Here is a 19,033-nt window from a genome sequence, read left to right as displayed (position 1 = left end):
CTGGCAGAATGGTAAAAGCTTTGAAAATATGAGAGAAAATTAGAGCAAAATCTATGATCTGCTGTGTACTCCTGAAGGCAGCCAAGCCTCACCTTCCTGACGTATTGACCAGCCTGAAATACTGCAATCCCCCATATCTATCAGTGCCAGAAGTCCACAATGAATTCCTCACTAAAACTTACCATATGTTGTATTTAAGCATCATAGAAAAGAATCCCTGCCCTTGGAACCCAGGTGAGCTTGAGGACACGGCCATGTCCAGGTGGAAAAGCAGAATTTTCAGCTCTGACTGATGTGGAGGGAAGAAAGGGCTGATAAAAGGACAGAGTTCAGGAATTCTGCTTACCTTGAGAGCAGCTCTGCCTTGTCCTGCAGGGAGAGGCGCCTCGGAGCCGTGGTGGCAGCAGGGCCAGGTGGCTCCGAGCCCTGGCAGAGCAGTGGGCACACAAGGGACAGCAAAGGGACAGGAGGAGGAAGGGCTGGGATGAGTCACCTACAGCAAACAAGGAACACCCAGGAACACCTCAGATCCAGCCTGGCAGGGGTGGGCATGCAGGACTTACACTCCTTAAAGCTCTTGGGACAGTTTTATACAATTCTTTCAGCCACTCCAGGCTGGAGCCAAGTGGGAAAAGCAAAATAGTTCAAATATTCACGCCCTGGGCTCTCGGGGAAGGGACAGCTCCACAATGCCACCAGGTGAACAACCAGTCCCAGTCTGGCTGGGGAAAGGCTCTGCACAAAGCTGTGCTCCCATTCCGCAGGGAAGGCCAGGGCGCTGCGGGGGGAAAAGGCAGAGCAGGTGCTTTAAAGCCCAAATACAGAAAACGAGACTTGCAGGAGCTCCCAAGATCCCTGAGCAGGAGAGCACAGGCAGGACAGCTGGAGCAGAGCAGCAAAAAGCAAATGCAAAAAATGCTTCTGTGAGAGCAAAACCCAGGAAAAGCCAAACCAGCACAGCAGAGCTGCACATTAGGGAAGGAAGGATGGGAAGGAGATGAAGGATCTGGAGGAGTTACCTGGGGGAGAGGGGTCAGGACAGCCTCTGGGAGCTGGAGCTGGTCCAGGTGAGGTGCTGCTCACCCAGCCCCAACTGCTCTGCCCCTGTCCTTGCTCTGCCCCACAGTCAGCCCAGGGAGTGCTCACAAACACTGGGTGCAAACACAGCCAGGGTGGAGCAGCCCCGTGCCCCTCCCCAGCCCTCCCCAGGTGTTTTCTGTTCTCTCTGGCCACCCAAACCTGCTCCGAGGCACTTGTGCATCCCTGGCCCTGGGGCAGCCCTCACCACCCTGCTTTGGGAATGGTGGCCTTGTGCTGGACACCCACAAACCCCTTCCCAACGTGGACTTTTCCCAAAATGCAGAAAAACCCCAAAGTTCTTTTACTGGCACGACTGTTTGCTGCTGTCAATGTGATCCTAATCCCCCTGCAGAGTGTGCAGGCTGAGTGACCCAAATCCCCCTGCAGAGTGTGCAGGCTGAGGGGTCCCAAATCCCCCTGCAGAGTGTGCAGGCTGAGGGGTCCCAAATCCCCCTGCACAGTGTGCAGGCTGAGGGGTCCCGAATCCCCCTGCAGAGTGTGCAGGCTGAGGGGTCCCAAATCCCCCTGCACAGTGTGCAGGCTGACTAAGTGCTGCTATTTTCAAGCCCTCGTCAGGATTTGCTGCTCCCTCAGGTGAGTCACACGGAGCCCACACTCACACTGGGGGTGTCTGCAGCAGGGAGAGCTTTTTGTTCTCCGTTTTCGCAGCACCTCAGCCAAAAAAAGCCGGGCTTTGCAAAGTGAGGTTTCCACAGGCAGGCAAAATAGCAAGAAAAAAGTGCCAATTGAATGGTTTGAAAGGAACACCATCACAATCCCTGGGATCTGTTTCCCGATTGACTTGCTTGCATCATCCAGCTGGCACTTTTATTTCAGAGTTGCTTTATGGGTTTGGGTATAATTCTGTTGCTAATCACGACAAAGAGAGGAAAACGGATTTGTCAGGAGGGTTGTGCTGGCTGTGGAGGGTGTCAGGTGTTTCAGGGGTGATGAGGAACCTGCAAGGGTGGAAACAGAGCAGGAACCTGCATCCAGCACCTCAGCAGGGCGTGGGAAGGGAGGAGACATCCTGGTTCCTCTTTTCTTCCAGCACTGAGTCAAGCATCTTTCTCATTTTCTGCTTGGTGTAAATCCCTGCCTGCTACAAGCTCTCGAAATTCCATCCCCAGACAGGATATGATTTAGGAATGGTCTCTGGGTTGTTCATGTGGTGCTGGGAACAGAAATTATCCCTGGGGGTAAGCTGAGGCACAAAATCCCAGCCTGGCTGTGAAACCACTCACCCATGCAATAATGCTGCACTAATTGTCTTTTTTATTTTTTGGTCTTTCTCCCCTGGTTAAAATATTATCGTGAAGTGATTTTGAAATGCAAGATGTAAAAATTTAATTCTGGAAATGCTTCATTTCTGTAAGAGAAGGTCATTACATTCACTATAAGTTTGCACCATATTTTGCCTTCCATGGATCTCTTTGCTCCTAAAACGTCTTCAAATTCAGCTTTAAAACCTTAATATTCATCATGAAGGAAGTAATTTGGGTTATCATGTCCTTCACCTGTGAATATAAGAATTGCAGTGCTCCTTTTCCTCAAAAAAAGGCTTTTCCTTGAACTGAGCCATCACGGTGAGCTTTATCCTGATTAATTTTTCCCAGTTGTGTGGACAATGAACCATCCATTCTTTGAGGTGTCTTTCAACTCTTTAATGTTCTTTCCCAGTAATTTCAGAGCCATCCCATGTTTTCATCAAGGACAGACCAGAGGGGCACACGGTGAGTTTTGTTTTGCCAAACTGGGAATTATTTAGGTGGGTGGCAGCCACAGAAAACCTTCTGCAAAGCACAGCAAACTGTGCTGCTTTCATGATTTTTCAGCGCTCAAAATGCTATTTTTTCTTTCTAAAAATCTCCAGCGAAGCTGTCACCAAATAAATCTTCCTCCGCTGCAGGAAATGCTCAGCTCGTGCCTCTGACAGCTGCATAAAACTTCCTGTTTGTTAATGGCACAGAGCTCCCAACAATTATCAATGATTAACCAGCTTCTTTTATTACTGTCCAGAACGAGAGCCAAGAGCATTCAAATATTGACAGTCGAGGAGCAGATGACTCCTGGTCTGTGTTTGCATCTGCTTTTGCCACACGTGGTCTGGAGAGGGGCTGATGTGTGGGTTTAAGGTGAGGGTTTCCATCTGGCTGCTGCTGTCAAGGTTTATTCAGCGGAGCACGAGGGATGAGCAGCAAGACCCCCCCTGGCAGCGCGAGAAAGGGAGGGCAGAAGGAACCTGCAGGAGAACAGCTGAGCAAAAAGCAAAGTTAGGCATAACTCCAGTGGAATTCTGACAGTTTGGAACAAAATATAAATGAGGTTTTGACTCAGCTTTGATGTTTCACTCAGAAGAGGATGGATGGAGGGAATCAGGGATTCCTTCAGATGAGAGAGCACAACATTTGCGTGGATTGATGGATCCTGGATCCCGGGCAGAGAGAGCTGTGGGAACCCCCTGAATCCCAGATCCAGCCCAGCCCCTGGGCCTCTGAGATCCACAGGCTGTGGTTCTTCACCTGGAGCCTGCATGCCATGAGTGACACCTCTGAGGGACACAGTGTCAGTTCAACCTGCTTAGAGAAGGTTTCCAAAAACCCCGAGGCAGTGCAGTGACTGATGCTGGGGCTTCCATATCTGACAGACCCCACAATAAGGTGCTGGCACTCCGAAATTCCTGCTGTCCATTACAAAGTCCATAATGCTTGGGACAGACGTGAGCTGGAAGCTGGTGCAGAGGTGAAGCCATCCCCATCAGCACAAACAGCCTCCTCCCTGGGGGAGCAGGTGCTGCTTTGAACTGAAAAAGGAAAGCACATCTGAACTCGTGCTCCTGCAAACCTCCTCGTGCTCCTGGCTCGGAGCTCCAGGGAAAGCTGCTCCTGCTTAAGTTCTGCTGAAGTTCCAAGCTTGACTGGATCTGGCTCCTTTACAGCTGGTGGTTGCCCCCAGTTGTGTTTTCAAGTCGGGTTTCCCCGCTGTCTCCTACGGAGTTCCCATCAGTGGTCGGCTCTGTCTTGTGTTTCACCACTGTGGCCTGCCTGGGTAATGAAAAGGAGAGGATGATTGCTGCAGTGCAGGAGCTCTGGGAAGCAGCACCATCCCTAATTATTACCACGCTCCCCGTGCCTCTCAGCGCGCCCCGGGTGAGGCTGCAGCCCGTTCTGTGGTCTGGCTCTGCAGCAGCTCCACCAAACCCGGAGGAATCCCTGCAGAGCCACACTGGGCTGGGAGCAGCCTCTGGCTCACACACTCCAGCTGGAGCTCAATGGGAAACATTCCCTCATTCTGCTTCCCAGAGATGCCTGAGCAGCGTTTTTGGATGATATTTCAGCCTGGAGTTTCTGCAGACTGTGAGTCAGTGTTGATGTAGGAAGGGAGCTGCTGATCTGATTGTCTCTTCTTCCCCCATCATAAAAATCCCCCAGGTTCCTGCTGCCACTATTCTGTTTTTAAAGAGGGAGGATTACAGACTCTACACCAGCTATTTCTCCACGTGGGAGCTTCTAGAACAGATAAAAGGTTCCTGTGTCAGGATTGAGACAGAGAGTTATTGTAGACGTGGTGCCTCAGTGGGTGGAACAGGCATTTGAACCACAATTACTCTCCTGTAGGAGCACTTCAAGTCTCTATCAAATATGCAGTGATGATAACAATACTATGTCAAATATTCACTTCCTTCATGCAGCTTCTGCACAGCCTGGGTCACCACTTTCCCCAGCAGGCTCTGCTTTCCCCTGTCAGTGCTTCCCCTTCCCAAGCCTGAAATATGGAAAATTTGAGGAGCTGCAGCTACTAAAAAGAAAAATAAGTGTAAAAATTCCTCTTGTAAACCCTGTATTTAATTCTTGCCTTTAGTGAGGAAGCAGCAGGCACATGAGCATGGACCCGCAGCAGGGGCAGAGAAGTGATGGGTTTTGGGGGGTGTTTGACCCACGTGGGTCAGGTCTAGGATGTTCTCCTGTCCTGAGGAGGGGCCAGGCACGAGCTGAGCCTGCTCTGATGGGATGTGCAGAGCTGGGAATAGCAGAGTGCCCAGAGCCAGGTCTGTCCTGGCAAATTCCTGCTGCCAGCTGGACACGGGTGAGGTGATGGCCACACTCCTGCCCTTCTGTCAGGTGCTGCTGTGAAACATTTGTTTCCCCAACCATGTGGCTTTGAGCTGAGGGGAAAGTCCAAATTTTCTTCCATTTTCTTTGGGCTTCTCCCAAAAAAAAAAAAAACATTGATGGCCTCGGGTACCTTGTCCTGGTGCTTCCTGCTCACCGGGATCACCTGGGAGAGCTCTCCCCGCAATTCCAGCTGTGAATTCCTGCAGCTGCCCTGCAGCACGGGGTTAAAGCTCCTCTTCAGCACAGGAGAGCCCTCTCAGGTCACTGCAGGATTAGGGCAGCTGGAGACAATTTTTTTTCCCTGGAAAAATATGATTTGTTAAACATTTGCTGAGCGGAAGCGCAAGGATGGATATCCCTGATGCAGTCCACTGAAGGGATAAAAGCTTTAAAGCTACGCGAGGAAACATTAATCTTAGTGAGGGATAAGAATTTGATAGAATTTTATTGCTGCCACTGGGATATCAGACAGGAGCTGTGCCAGCCCTGGGCTGTCCCTTTCCCTTTCTGAACTCGTGTGAGCTCCGTGACCCCGCCGGATTACTCAGCACTGCTGAGAGCCAAAGCTTTATTCCAGGAGCATTCCAGGGCTCCCTGAGCAGCCCTGTCCTCCAGCACAGCTCCCTGGCAGGCAGGGACACTGCAGCAGCACATCCTCACTGCTGCCTTGTGCAGGCTGAGCTGGAGCAGAGGCTGGGCAGAGCTACAGAATAAAGCAGGGATTTATTCCAAGGATCTCCTCCATGGATCCACCTTGGGCAGCACCAGAGCCCAGCCAGGGCTGCACCCAAGAGGAACCAAAATGGTCCCAAAATGCACGAGCGCTCCCGGGGGCTCTCACTGGGATCAGCTCTGCTCCATTTGCACCTTGCAGTTCATTGTCCCATTCCAGCTTTAGCCCAGGCACTCCCATCCTGCTTGTTTTTCTCTCTCCAGCCCACGCTGTTTGTGCTCCTGGGCCTGAGCTTTGGATCATTTGTCCTTGGTGCCCAGCTGGAGCAGGAATTGTTTTGTCTCCCTGCTCTGTGCACAGAGCTCACCATCCCATAATATGAAGCCCAGACCCACCCACTAAAGCAGCACAGAATGTGAAAAACATAAAAGCCAAAACCTGAGGCATCAAGGTGACACCAGCATGGGAGAAACAAAACAGGAATTTCAGGCAGCACAGGGAGACTTGGGAATCCTCCTGGTTCGTGAAACCACTCGTTTCATGTAAAAAAAAAATTATGCACCTGGGATTTTGTTGTTTTATTGATTCAGTGGTGCCTGGCTTTGAATGCATTTAGAATTGTTTTGATAGGTTTGGGTTAAAAAAAGTAATTAGCAGGGTGGGAAAATTGTCAATGTTGCAAAAAGAGGCAAAGAGGAGATATCAGATATTCAGAATTCATAGTGCAATTTGAGGATCTCCAGCCTGACTTAACTCACTGGCAGTCAAATCAATAATCCCAAATCCAGCAATATTCTACAGTTTTGGAGGGGATAATATTGCCAGGTAGGAACCTCGTGGCTCAATAAACGTGTAAATCCTCAAAAGCAGAGGTGGGAGCTGTGCATTCGAAGGTGAGGAGCTAAAAAAACTCATCTTGTCACATCTGACCTCAAAATTGGTTAAAAAATTTTAAACTATTAGAAGATTTTTAGTGCTGGTGCAGCTTGGAGCAGTTGCTCCTGGATTCAACCCCAAATATCACTTTTTGAACTTTAAATGCAGAAGTTTCACCTCATTTGAGTGCAGCTCTCCAGCAGTGACACTCCTGAGCAGGACCTGCCCTGTCCTCCATGGCCAAGGCTCAGGAATGACACTTCCCATATAACATTTAACTTTTCCCTTTATTTTACCCACTTGTAAAAAGCAATTAGAGCTTTAAATCTGACCACATTCTCAGCATCAGCTGGCAGAGATGGCCAGGGATGCCGAGGGGTGCTCAGGGAAATTCAGGGACGTTCCGGGATGCTCGGGGAAGTTCCGGGATGCTCAGGGGAGCTCAGGGATGCTCAGGGGAGCTCAGGGATACCCATGGAAGTTCCGGGATGCTCGGGGAAGATCCGGGATGCTCAGGGGAGCTCAGGGATGCTCAGGGGAGCTCAGGGATACCCATGGAAGTTCCGGAATGCCGGGCAGCCTGTCAGCAGGTGGCGGCGTTAAGCCGCGCTCAGCGAGGAGATGCTCAGTGCGCTCAGCGGAGGCCAGCGTTTTGCCCAAAACGGGCAATGAATTCCTTTCCTTTCTTTTCCTTTCTTTTCCTTTCTTTTCCTTTCTTTTCCTTTCTTTTCCTTTCCTTTCTTTTCCTTTCCTTTCCTTTCCTTTCCTTTCCTTTCCTTTCCTTTCCTTTCCTTTCCTTTCCTTTCCTTTCCTTTCCTTTCCTTTCCTTTCCTTTCCTTTCCTTTCCTTTCCTTTCCTTTCCTTTCCTTTCCTTTCCTTTCCTTTCCTTTCCTTTCCTTTCCTTTCCTTTCCTTTCCTTTCCTTTCCTTTCCTTTCCTTTCCTTTCCTTTCCTTTCCTTTCCTTTCCTTTCCTTTCCTTTCCTTTCCTTTCCTTTCCTTTCCTTTCCTTTCCTTTCCCTTCCTTTCCCTTCCTTTCCTTTCCCCCTTTTTCCCCTTTTTTCCCCTTTTTCCCCTTTCCCCTTTTTCTCCTTTTTTCCCTTTCCCCCTTTTTTTTCCCTTTCCCCTTTCCTTTTTTTTTTCCCTTTTCCCTTTTTTTTTCCCTTCTCCCTTCCCATTATCTATTTACAATTCTCACTTTGCACTGGTCTATTTACGATTTTTTGAGCCCACGGTTTCCATCCCAAGACTGGAGCATTTGAGGCCGCTCAGTGTCACCACTGCCATGGTGACAGCACAGAGCTCCTGCACTTGTCCTGACAGAAGGAATGCCCCCGGTCAGAGGGAATTCTGTCTGGGAATTCTGCACATGGATTTGGGAGGAGACGTGTCTGGCTCACTACAGGGGAGAGCTGGAGGGAGCTGGGGCTCTCTGCAATAAAATGAGGATTTGGGGGCCAGGCTGGCACTGCTGTCAGCCCCCTCAGGGAGAGAGGCTGCTCAGAGCTCAGGGCTTTGTGCTGGGTGATGCAAAGGAAGGGAAAGGGTGGAGAAGGGCTGATCAGCATTTCCCACTGCTGCTGCAGTGACTCACTGCCTGCCTGGCATTTCACTTTCCCTGGTTAGCAAAGTCACCCTCACAGGTCACGGGGCCAGGAATCACCTCCAGCACTGCTCGTGGACTCGGGGTTTTGGGATTTAATCGTTGGAACTCTCTCCAGATCCAGCTGTGACCTCATTCCCCCCGCTTTATCTCCCTGATGAACTGGAGGTTTGTCACTTTGCTCACTGCTGCTCCTCCTGCCACACCTGTCTCCTTTACGACTTTACACCTCGTACTTTCAGGCTTGACATTTCCTTTTCTCAAATGCTGCTTTTCAAATTCTTCTTTCAAATGTTGGTGAACACAGTGACAAAGCCTGAGCCACAGAACATTAACAAATCAAATATTTCAGACGCCTTCACCTGGAAAAAAACATAAAACTGGCATAACAACAGTTACTGCTGATATGCTTTTGAAATAACATTAAATAAAACATTTTGGCACTTAAGAAAATCTTTTAGTAGAGATTCAGAGACCCCTAATAAGGAGAAATGGGTTTGGTATCTGCTGAAACCACCCTTCTCCTGCCTTGCTTTGAAAGTCTTGGATCACTCCTGGAGCCAGCAGGATCCTTGGCTCACCCAGGTCTCACCTGGAACAGCAATTCCCCTGCCTGTTCAATCATTTAGATGGCATCCAGGTAACTGTAGGAAAGAAGATTCCTAGCAACCAGCTACATTCCTCCACGTTATTTCTACCAAATGAGATTATTGTATCCACCAAAATTTCCATTATTGCAGCAAGCAGCAATTGTGTCCATGGTTTGGTCTTTCCTTCTAACGCACGCTGAGGTTCCTGGAGGATGTGACAGTGATCCCAGTCTGAGCACGAGGGATTCCAGCCTTCCAGCTCATCCTGGGGGCATGGCTTTGGGAGTTTGTCTTTCCAAATGGGTTTGCTCTGGCTCAGAGCTGTCCCTGTGTTTATCTTTGTGCAATTGCTCTGCGTTCTGTTTATGAATTCGGGATTAAGAGAGAGCTCCAGGGAAGTCTGGTTAAGCCCAGCAGATTTCTCTGAACCGTGGGATTTGCATCATTTCCCAGCAGAAACTCCTCTCAGCCCATGTGCTGTCCCCACACCAAAGGCCAACTGCAGTATCAGATTTAGGATTATTGGAAACACGGGTTTGGGCTGGCCAAAATCCCTCTGGGACTTCACACCTTGCCATAGGATCCCGACCCCCTTGGCAACTGCTGCAGGGGAGTTTGGAGCTGATTTTGCCTCACCTGTCCTCAAATCCAAGGCTCAGCAGGGGCTGAGGTTCTGGAAATTATTTACACAACTCCTTCTGGCATCTGTGTCCTGCAACTTCCAGGGCTGGAAAACACTCCCTGCCTTGGATTTTCCTCCCTGGGAGAAGGTGCCACAAGAGAACCAACCTCAGTTTTGGGTTTCCAAACCCTTTTCCTCCCTGGGAGAAGGTGCCACAAGAGAACCAACCTCAGTTTTAAGTTTCTGAGCATTTGGGACTCAATGTGAGGTGCTCTCAAGCAGCCTTGTGCCTTCCAACCCTTTCCAGGTACTTCCATCCATTTCCCCCTCCTGCAAAGGAATTTTCTGTCTGTTCTCTTCTGCCTTCAGCCAAGGACAAACCTGGCTGATGAGCTGCGCCTGTCTGTGCACGTTTGTGCAGCTCAAACTGGAAGTGAGATTTCTACTCTTTAATTGACTGCTCTGGAAAAAAAAAAAATCATCTTTTCAAGCCCTCTGTGTTTCCTCCATGCTGCTACAACACCAACTGTTGTCCTTGTGTTGTTAAAATAGACAGACTGTGGTGACTGAGGGGAGAGTTTGGCTGCACAAGAGCTGTTCTTGTCATGACAGACTCATGGGCAAGTTTGCTTTTAGCATCTTGAGCAAAATCCTAGGTCCCAGCTGTGAAAATAACATGTGGGTGTCAACAGGTCAAGGACATACTCATGCATCCTTAAAAAAATTAGGTTATCATGGTGATTGTCTTTTAAATAAATACAACCAAGAGAAGTTGATTTGAACATTGATGTTTGGGTAATTAGGAGTAACTTAAGCATTTCTTTAACTATCAAATTTCTCTCTCTAGCATTAATGAACCAGCTGTTATGATTTACTCCTACTCCAGCTTCACCCTTTTGTTCCCATTTTGAACAAAAAACCCAATTTAGGCATGAGAAACCTTCTGAAGATGCCTCTTGTGCAGGCAGAGGTGGAGGGGGAGATAAATGCCACCCCAGGACTCGGGCTGTGTCTCCAGCCACACAACTGCCCCTGTTTGCTCTGAGCCAGGCTCATTCTAAAGTTAGCTTTGGTGGTTTTTTTCTCTCAGATCAAGTTTTTGTGTTGTTAAATTTGTTCCCTGGGGTCAGGGAGTCCGTGCTGGTGTTTTCAGGTGTGGTTAATGATTTAAGGTGACTCATATGTCAGGGCTCACTCACTCAGGCTTCACAACAAACCCAGCAGTGACTCAGGAAGGTTTTTTATCATTGTGTTGAGATGATGTGTGCTCATGGAATTCTAAAAGAAAGAGGAATAACAGATATTTTAGCAGGTTTTTTTTTTTTTTTTTTGTGTTCCTACTAACTGTTTGTAGCTCTGTGAGGGGATTAGATAGCCCTTAGATAGCTTATCTGGCCCACATGTCCCAGAAAACAGCAGGTCCTGGGCTCCTGCAGCTGCTGCAGGGCTGGGTTTACAGAGGACACCGTGGTTAATGTTTTTGCATCTGGCATGTGACTTCCAGAGGGGACACCCGAGGGACAGGGGAGCTCTGCATCATGTGGCACCCTCGGGGTTGCTGAGTGCAAGAGGCAGAAGCATTCCAGGTCTCATCTGAACACGTCCAACCCCAGGGAAGGGCTCCCACCCATTTTAGTCAGCTCTGGAAACCACCTTTAATGTGCACAGAGATGAACAACGGGCACCTTGTGCACAGGCACAGAACCAGGGCTGGGAGGGACATTAAAGCTCATCCATCCACGGGCAGGGACACCTTCCACTGTCCAGGCTGCTCCAGCCTGGCCCTGGACACTTCCAGGGGTGGGGCAGCCACAGCTGCTCTGGGAATTCCATGCCAGCCCCAATTCCACTCTCACAGAGAGGAATTCCATCCCAGTGTGCTGAGCAGGGATCACAGAGGGAACGATTTCCACGTGTCACTGTCCCCTCTGTAGAGGCAGACGCAGCACCAACAGAAGCTGAGGGTTTTAAGGTCAAAAATGAGCTTGAAGTGTTGACTCAGAGCAGAAATCCCATAGGAAAATTGTGGGCGCATTCCATAAAATGAGACTTCTTCAGCGAGTATTAGTAACAGCTTAAGTATTCTGCTACATAAATGTCACTTTTTGTAAGGCTGGTGAGAGATAGGGACTACTTTTTTTCCCCCAGGAAAAAAAAAAATTGGCTGGGAATTCTGAAAGCATCTTTATTGTATTTGTGTGTCCTGGAAATTTCACATGCAACCACTTCCGAAGGGCGAGCCTGGCACTTCCCTGACTCCGGATTTGAGGAGTTATAAAGAACTGCCAGGAAGCACTACACGTCCCACCAGTTTGGGAAATGTTTAATGGGGGTCAGTGTGCAATGAACTCCTCAGGTAACGGAGTCCAGTGGACAATTATTGCCTGACACTTCAGTTTTCTATTTGGATAATTTGACCTTTTAATTGAGCACTTAACCTGAAAGTTTACACAGTTCGAGGCCACTCTCAGAGGAGAAAAAAAAAAAAAAAACAACCCTCTATTATATATATTCTTCTCCAAATTTCCAATTAAAGGAAAACCGTGGGAGATGGAGTTTTCCTGTGGCTGCTGGCTGGTGTTGGAGCTCACGGGGGGAGAGCAGGGGCGTTTGAAGGCCAGGGATTTTCTGGTGGGGCAGAGTGGGTCACGTACTGCCAGGGCTGGGATGGGCTGCCCTCGTTGGCCTCTCCCTTATCACAGGAGGGATTCCTGCTGGAGGTTTGCTGGGCGTGCTCGGGGTGAGCTGGGTTTGCTGTGCACACGCAGCCTGGCTGCATTCCGTGTTTCCCCCAAAGCTGGGGTTTTTTTTTGGAAGCACAGTTCATTCGCTCAGCAAATCCTTGAGGAGTGGGGAAAGGCTGGAGGAGGCACAGCCAGGCCTGGGTCTGGCCTGTCTGCATGGCTCCCTGTGCATTCCCAGCCTGCTCCCATTGCCAAGGCTGCCCTGATGCTCCAGGAACTGCCTGGTTGCATTCCTGGGGGCTGAGCTGGTCCCAAAGATGCCTCAGGTTTTGGCTTTTCTATTTTTCACATTCTGAGCTGCTTTGGTGTGCACTTCTGAGCTTCACATTATGGGATGGTGAGCTCTGTGCACAGAGCAGGGAGACAAAACAATTCCTGCTCCAGCTGGGCACCAAGGACAAATGATCCAAAGCTCAGGCCCAGGAGCACAAACAGCGTGGGCTGGAGAGAGAAAAACAAGCAGGATGGGAGTGCATGGGCTAAAGCTGGAATGGGACAATGAACTGCAAGGTGCAAATGGAGCAGAGCTGATCCCAGTGAGAGCCCCCGGGAGCGCTCGTGCATTTTGGGACCATTTTGGTTCCTCTTGGGTGCAGCCCTGGCTGGGCTCTGGTGCTGCCCAAGGTGGATCCATGGAGGAGATCCTTGGAATAAATCCCTGCTTTATTCTGTAGCTCTGCCCAGCCTCTGCTCCAGCTCAGCCTGCACAAGGCATGACCAAAGTGAATTCTGCTGAAAACAGTGTTTAGAGAAGCCACACCATGATAAAATATATAAATTTATACTTCCTTGTGAACTTTCTGCAGCTCTGGTGGATCCCCCAGCTGCTGAAATGAGCTGTAACTCTACCAAGGAAGTAGCTCAGAGACTCAGAGACCTCAGATTCCAGTGGGGTTTTTTTTTCCACCCTTAATAGTGTCCAATAAAAGATAAAAGTTGGGAACTGTTTTCCTTCAGATCAGCAATTGCTGAAAGCCAGGGCAGTGCTCTTACTCATGAGCAAGCCTGATAATCCCAGCAAACTCACTCATCCATCCTCCAAGAGGAATTTATTCCAGCCCAGATCACGCAGTTCATTGCTGGTAAGAAGGAGGAACAACCTTTTGCAATATGTTCCTCCCAGCCAACCCTCCTTTGCTGCTGGCTTCTTCCTACCAGGTTGCCCAAGAATAATAAAGAAAGTTCAGTCAGACTTTTTCACACCACTGACTACCCAATGTTTTTGTTGGTAGCAACAAACCCGGGCTTGAAAGTTTGTGCAATGTGGAGATGGGATGGGTGGGTGGGGGAATAACTGAAAATGCAAAAGCAAACTCAGGGTTTAGGGTGTGGGATTTAGGATCCTTCTGCTTTGGGTGAGATAGAGAGGGAGAGTAAAAGAAAAAGAAATTCATCACAGAAGCAGTTCTAGCTGAAAATTCTAGCTGGAATTGTAGAGAAGAAATGGGTTTGGGAGAGAATTTCTCGAAACATTTTCACAGCAAAAGAAAAACAGTGGCTACAAAGATTTTCACATCTCTGAATATTTTCGGTATCCTCTGTACAAACAAAGTGGTCTTGACTCAAGCCCTGCTGGATAAAATGTCCACAGTTTTCCTTATTGACAGTTCTGGCTGAAAAAACCAGCAACTAACACACAAAATTAATGCCAGCTTCCCTGCTAGAACAAACTCCTCGAGGTAAAGGCCAATGGAGCTTTAATGATTGCTTTAGAAAATGGAAATGGTCACTTCCAGCACAGCCAGCCATTACTCTGCCATTTTAACCATCACTGCCAAACCAGGAAATGTTGTTGTGCTCTGAACTGACAGAGCTGCTGGAAATCCTGCTCTGAGTGTGCCTGTGACAAAGAACATTTAACTTGGGAGGGCAGGGAAGAGCAACCAGTCATTCTGCTCGATTTTATGATTTGTCTCAATCCCGTCCACTCTGGAAAATGTAAAAAAAAAGAACACTTTATTTCTCAAGTTATCATAAATATGGATTAATCCTTCAAACCTTACAGGAAAGCTGAGGGTGCTGCGGGATCAAAAAGAGGGGAAATCCACACGAGCTTAGAGAAATGCTGGCGTTTTTCACCAATAAACATGATGTGTAGTGGGATGATCAAAGCTGCTGCATTATTCAAATATTATCCTTGGAACAGAGCCACGGCCACTCCGTTCTGTTTCTCACTTAACCTTTCAAGGAAAGGTCCCGTTACTCATGAGAGTGTCTCACACTGCTCTGCAGCTCTGCTTTTCCTGCTGTTTTTCCTGCTCTATCCCGAGGTCACACGGCTGCAATGTGTGCCCACACTCTGGCACTGACTCCCACTTGCTGCAGTTTTGGGTCTCATCCTGACCCTCATTATCTTTACAAAGTATCTTAAAATTACCTGGCTCTTTTATTTCTTCTGACACCATCATTCTGCCCTGCTTTTCAGACTCAGAGCAGCTCCTAACGTGGCAATATTTGGGAAATCTGGGCAAAAGTGCAGCTGAGAGCTGCGAGCTGCATCCCAGCTGAGCCTGCATCCCTGCTCCCGGGGGCTGCCCTGAGCACAGCCCTGTGCTGCCCTTCCCTCCATCCCCTGGAGGCTGGAGGGAGGAATCTGGGGCACTTTGGCCACACTTCATCCCGGAATGGTTTGGGTTGAAGGAAACTTTAAGCTGATCCCATCCCACCCCTGCCATGGCAGGGACACCTCCCACTGTCCCAGGTGCTCCCAGCCCTGTCCAGCCTGGCCTTGGGCACTGCCAGGGATCAGAACAGCCACGGCTGCTCTGGGAATTCCATCCCAGCCCCTCCTCACCCTCCCAGGGAGGAATTCCATCCCAATATCCCATCTAACCCTCCTCTCTGGCATTTTGAAGCCATTCCCTGTGTCCTGTCCCTCCATCCCTATAAATTCTCTCCATCTTTCCTGCAGCTCCTTCAGGCCACAATGAGGTCACCCCAAAGGTGAACAATCCCAATTTTCCCAACTTTCCCTCACAGCTGGGGGGTACAATTGTCACAGCTCTGACCCTCGGGCTGGGGCTGCTCTGTCCCCAGCTGGGGACATTTCCCAGCCCGGGCCGTGTCCCTCTTGCCCTCATCCCGGCGGGCCCTGGGCTGGTTTTTGTGTGGGGCTGCTTGAAAAGGTCTCTGGCTGAAGGTTTCCCCCTCACCCCATGGCCTGGCACTGGTTACTCATTAAACCCCCTGCTATTAATAGCAGAGCACAGGGTGGGAGTGTGGGTTCAGCCAGTGCGTTCTCCTACTGAGGCATGCCAAAAATAGACACAAAAGTCCAACCCTGATGAAACTTTAACTGTTCTTAGTTAAAAAACCCACATACTATACTAACTAACTGATCCCTGACACTCACGTCCGAATTCCTCAGAAGCTGTGCAAGAAATGTGATAAAAAACCCATCATCTGTTTATACTTATTGTTTATATTTGCACTGTATTTACAACATATTTGTTTATATTTACAGTGCATCTTTTGGCTGTATTTCCAAATGAATACATTTCTTTTCCTGCTTCCCAGCTGATGAGGTGAAATGAAGCTCCGGGATGTTTCGATGTGTTTTATTGACTGTGATGGGTGATGGGCTGGTGATGGACATGAGCTGCAGGTGATATCTGCAGTGCCTGCCCTGCCCAAACCACGGCTTGGGGCAGGCTGAGAAAACAGCCCCGGGAAGGAGAGAATTTGGGTGGGTGGGGGATTCCAGGAGGGAAGGGGGACGATTCTGACAGGCTGAGACGAGCCCTGAGGGTGAGAATCGATGGATCCTCAACTCCTCACCAGTGGTACCAGGTAAATCTGGAAAGTGCAGCACAAAATGAGAGGAGAGAACTCTGAGAGGAAGGAGAGGAGGAGGAGTCCACCTCCTTTTGATAATGACAGAATTAACTTTGAGTTACATGCTGCTACCTGAGCTTTTAAAACTTTCACTACTAATGTCAAATTTATGATTTCTGTGCGAACTGAGGAGATGAAGAAGTCCTGCACAGGCTGCTGGAAGTGGCTCAGGAGCAGCTTTTCCCCAGGACCAACACTGCCTAAATTACAGTCTGGCTCTCCTGCCAGGTAAGCCAAGCTCTACCTCTGGATTAACCACTGAAAATAAACCAGCTGCCTCTGCCTGCAACACAAGAGCAGCAAGGTAGAAATGGCTGCATATTTCTGAAAATTTAAGTGTTATCCATGCACCAAAAAGGTTCAACTTTTGGCAGAAGCAAAGTTCTCCTGCTCAGACCAAGACTGTCCAATTTCGATTCAGTGGTGCTGACTTGGGCCTGCAGGTGCTGTGCCTGAAGGTGTTTGGGAGGAGCTGCTTTCTAAAAATCAAAACACGCCAAGAGACTGAGGTGGTTTGCATGAAATGCCCTTTCAAAATGAAAATGAAGAGTTGTTGTCAGAATGATGTTGGAAACTACGGGTTTGGAAGAAAAATCTTTGTCCTGGAGGAAGCTCTTGTAACAGCCCTGCTAATCTTTAAAACAATTCCAAGTTCTCCAGAAGTTTCCTTCCCATAAGATCTGCATCCAGCTGATGTGTTTTCTCTCTCCCGAACTTTTGCTAAAAAAACACCTTCAATCAGATTTTCAAGCACAGAAGAACTTTAAATTTCAGGATTGTCTAGAAAAATAGCAAACCTGGTTCCCATTGTCCTTCAGCACTGCCAGTGTGGGGCACGTGGCTCACACTGACACTGTGTGACCCCCAAAATGTTATTTCCACAGCTCTGTTTGCCCAGGGGCTCTGATTCCCCCAGAAATTCCAGTTGCTCCTGCTATTGGTTTTTTTTTTTTCCCCTGGATGCCATTGACTTCTATAAATAGCACACTCCTCTCCCTCCATGTCACAAATCCTTTTTGACAAATGTTTTGACAAAAAATAAATGTTTTCCAGTCTGGCACCGCTCTGGGTGCCAAGCACAACCCCAGAGAGGCTCAGAGGAAACAGCAGCTCCCCCAGGGGATGTTGAATATGCAAAAAAAAAAAAAAAAAATCCCTCAGTGCTCTGTGTTTGTGAGGGCACCTGCCAGAGCTGCTGGATCAAAGCACAGATCAAACATTTGGCACCAGCCACGTCCCTCCCTGAGCAACTCCTCCTGCAGGCAGCATAATGTGCTATTTTTAAACCTTTATTCCATTCATCTGTATCCACACACAAATAAAACTTCCCCCACTGCAGTGGTTATCTGTTGCCTCACAGCTGACTCCGATTCTTTAAGCAATGAGTTTCCCTTTCAATTCTGCCTTTGGGCAAGAAGAGCTTTGAGGAGTTATGAATCAACTGCATTTGGAGCTTCTGTCCTGTCTGGAACATGTCTTGGGGCACACCTTCCCTTGTCTTCCTTGCCAGGCTTCCCTCAGAGCCTGGCCCTGTGCTGGGAAGTTGTTTTGCCACTGTTCAGCAACAAAAATACCTTTTGCAATTGGTTCTTTTCTCCTTCCAGCCAGAAGGGAAGTCCCCGAGAGGTTCTCACGTATCCAAAGTGAAATTTTAGTGTTTAGAACAAAAACCTGAAGTCCTGCTGGTTTTAGGTGGCTTCACTTCACTTTGATCTTTAAGAACCCGAGGGACTGCATCCTAAAGGAAATGATTCAGCACCTGCAGTTCTCTTAAGAGAGACCTTGGGGATCTTCTTGGTTCCTTTGGCTACACATGGGAGCAGTTTTGCCCTTTCCAGCCCCAAGGTCTCATCCCCAGACACAAATTGGTGCCACATTCCTGCTGTTGACTCCAGCAATCCTGCAGCCAGGAGGTGAGTCAGAGCAGCCCTGTGACCCTGCTAAAACCAAGGCTGCACAAAAAGGTTTTTTGTCTGGATCAAAGTCCCAGGATCCCTGCTCACGAAAGGGGGTGAAGGACAAGGGCTCATAATCAGTCTGTGAACCACAAAGTTCCTTTTGTGGAGGTGCACCTTCCCTGTGGAGGTGCAATCTCCACAGGGCTTTTATTGCAGGCGAGGAAACCACACCTGAAAAATTCCCCCAGCTACCCTGTCCTTTGGGATTGGTGTGAGCAGCTCCCAGGGACCAGTTCCCTCCATTTCAGGAGAATTTCACTCCCAGTGACTCCCATTAACTGCTGCCCGTGGTGTCTAAATGAAAGCATCATCTATAAACAGATCAATAAGTAAATCATCCTTACAATTATGGGCTTGAATTCTTCTTGCAACTCTATGGCTCCTTCTGTCCCCAAAAATCCTTTTTGATCTGCACACAAATAGGTATTTAACAGACAGGTAGGATGCACCATTCATTCTGGAACTAATAAATCTGATAAAATGATATTTCACTACCCTGCAAATATTTCCCTCAGCTTGCACTTCTTATCAGCCCTTCCAGGAACACTTAGAGGTGAACTTTGAAATATTAAATTTTTGCAGGAAAACCAAATGCCTGATCTCTTATGGAGCCAGCTTCCCTTCGTATGTCTTGAATCACAGAATAATTTAGATCAGAAAAGGTCTCCACGGGTCCAACCTCTGCCCAATCTCCTCCTTGTCACCTAAACCAGAGCACTGAGTGCCACCCCAGTGGCAGTGGAATGAATGAGAATGAGAATGAGAATGAGAATGAGAATGAGAATGAGAATGAGAATGAGAATGAGAATGAGAATGAGAATGTCCAGGGTGTCCAACTACTTGAGAACTTTATATCATTGACTGCATATAAAATATCTCCTGGCTTTCCTCTGTGCTTATTTTATTTTAGTGGAGTGTGCTTTGAAGCTTTCCACTTGTGT

The sequence above is a fragment of the Vidua macroura genome, chromosome 17 (genome assembly GCF_024509145.1).
Source record: "Vidua macroura isolate BioBank_ID:100142 chromosome 17, ASM2450914v1, whole genome shotgun sequence".
In the NCBI taxonomy this organism is placed as follows: domain Eukaryota; kingdom Metazoa; phylum Chordata; class Aves; order Passeriformes; family Viduidae; genus Vidua; species Vidua macroura.
Note: the sequence above shows the minus strand (reverse complement) of the source record.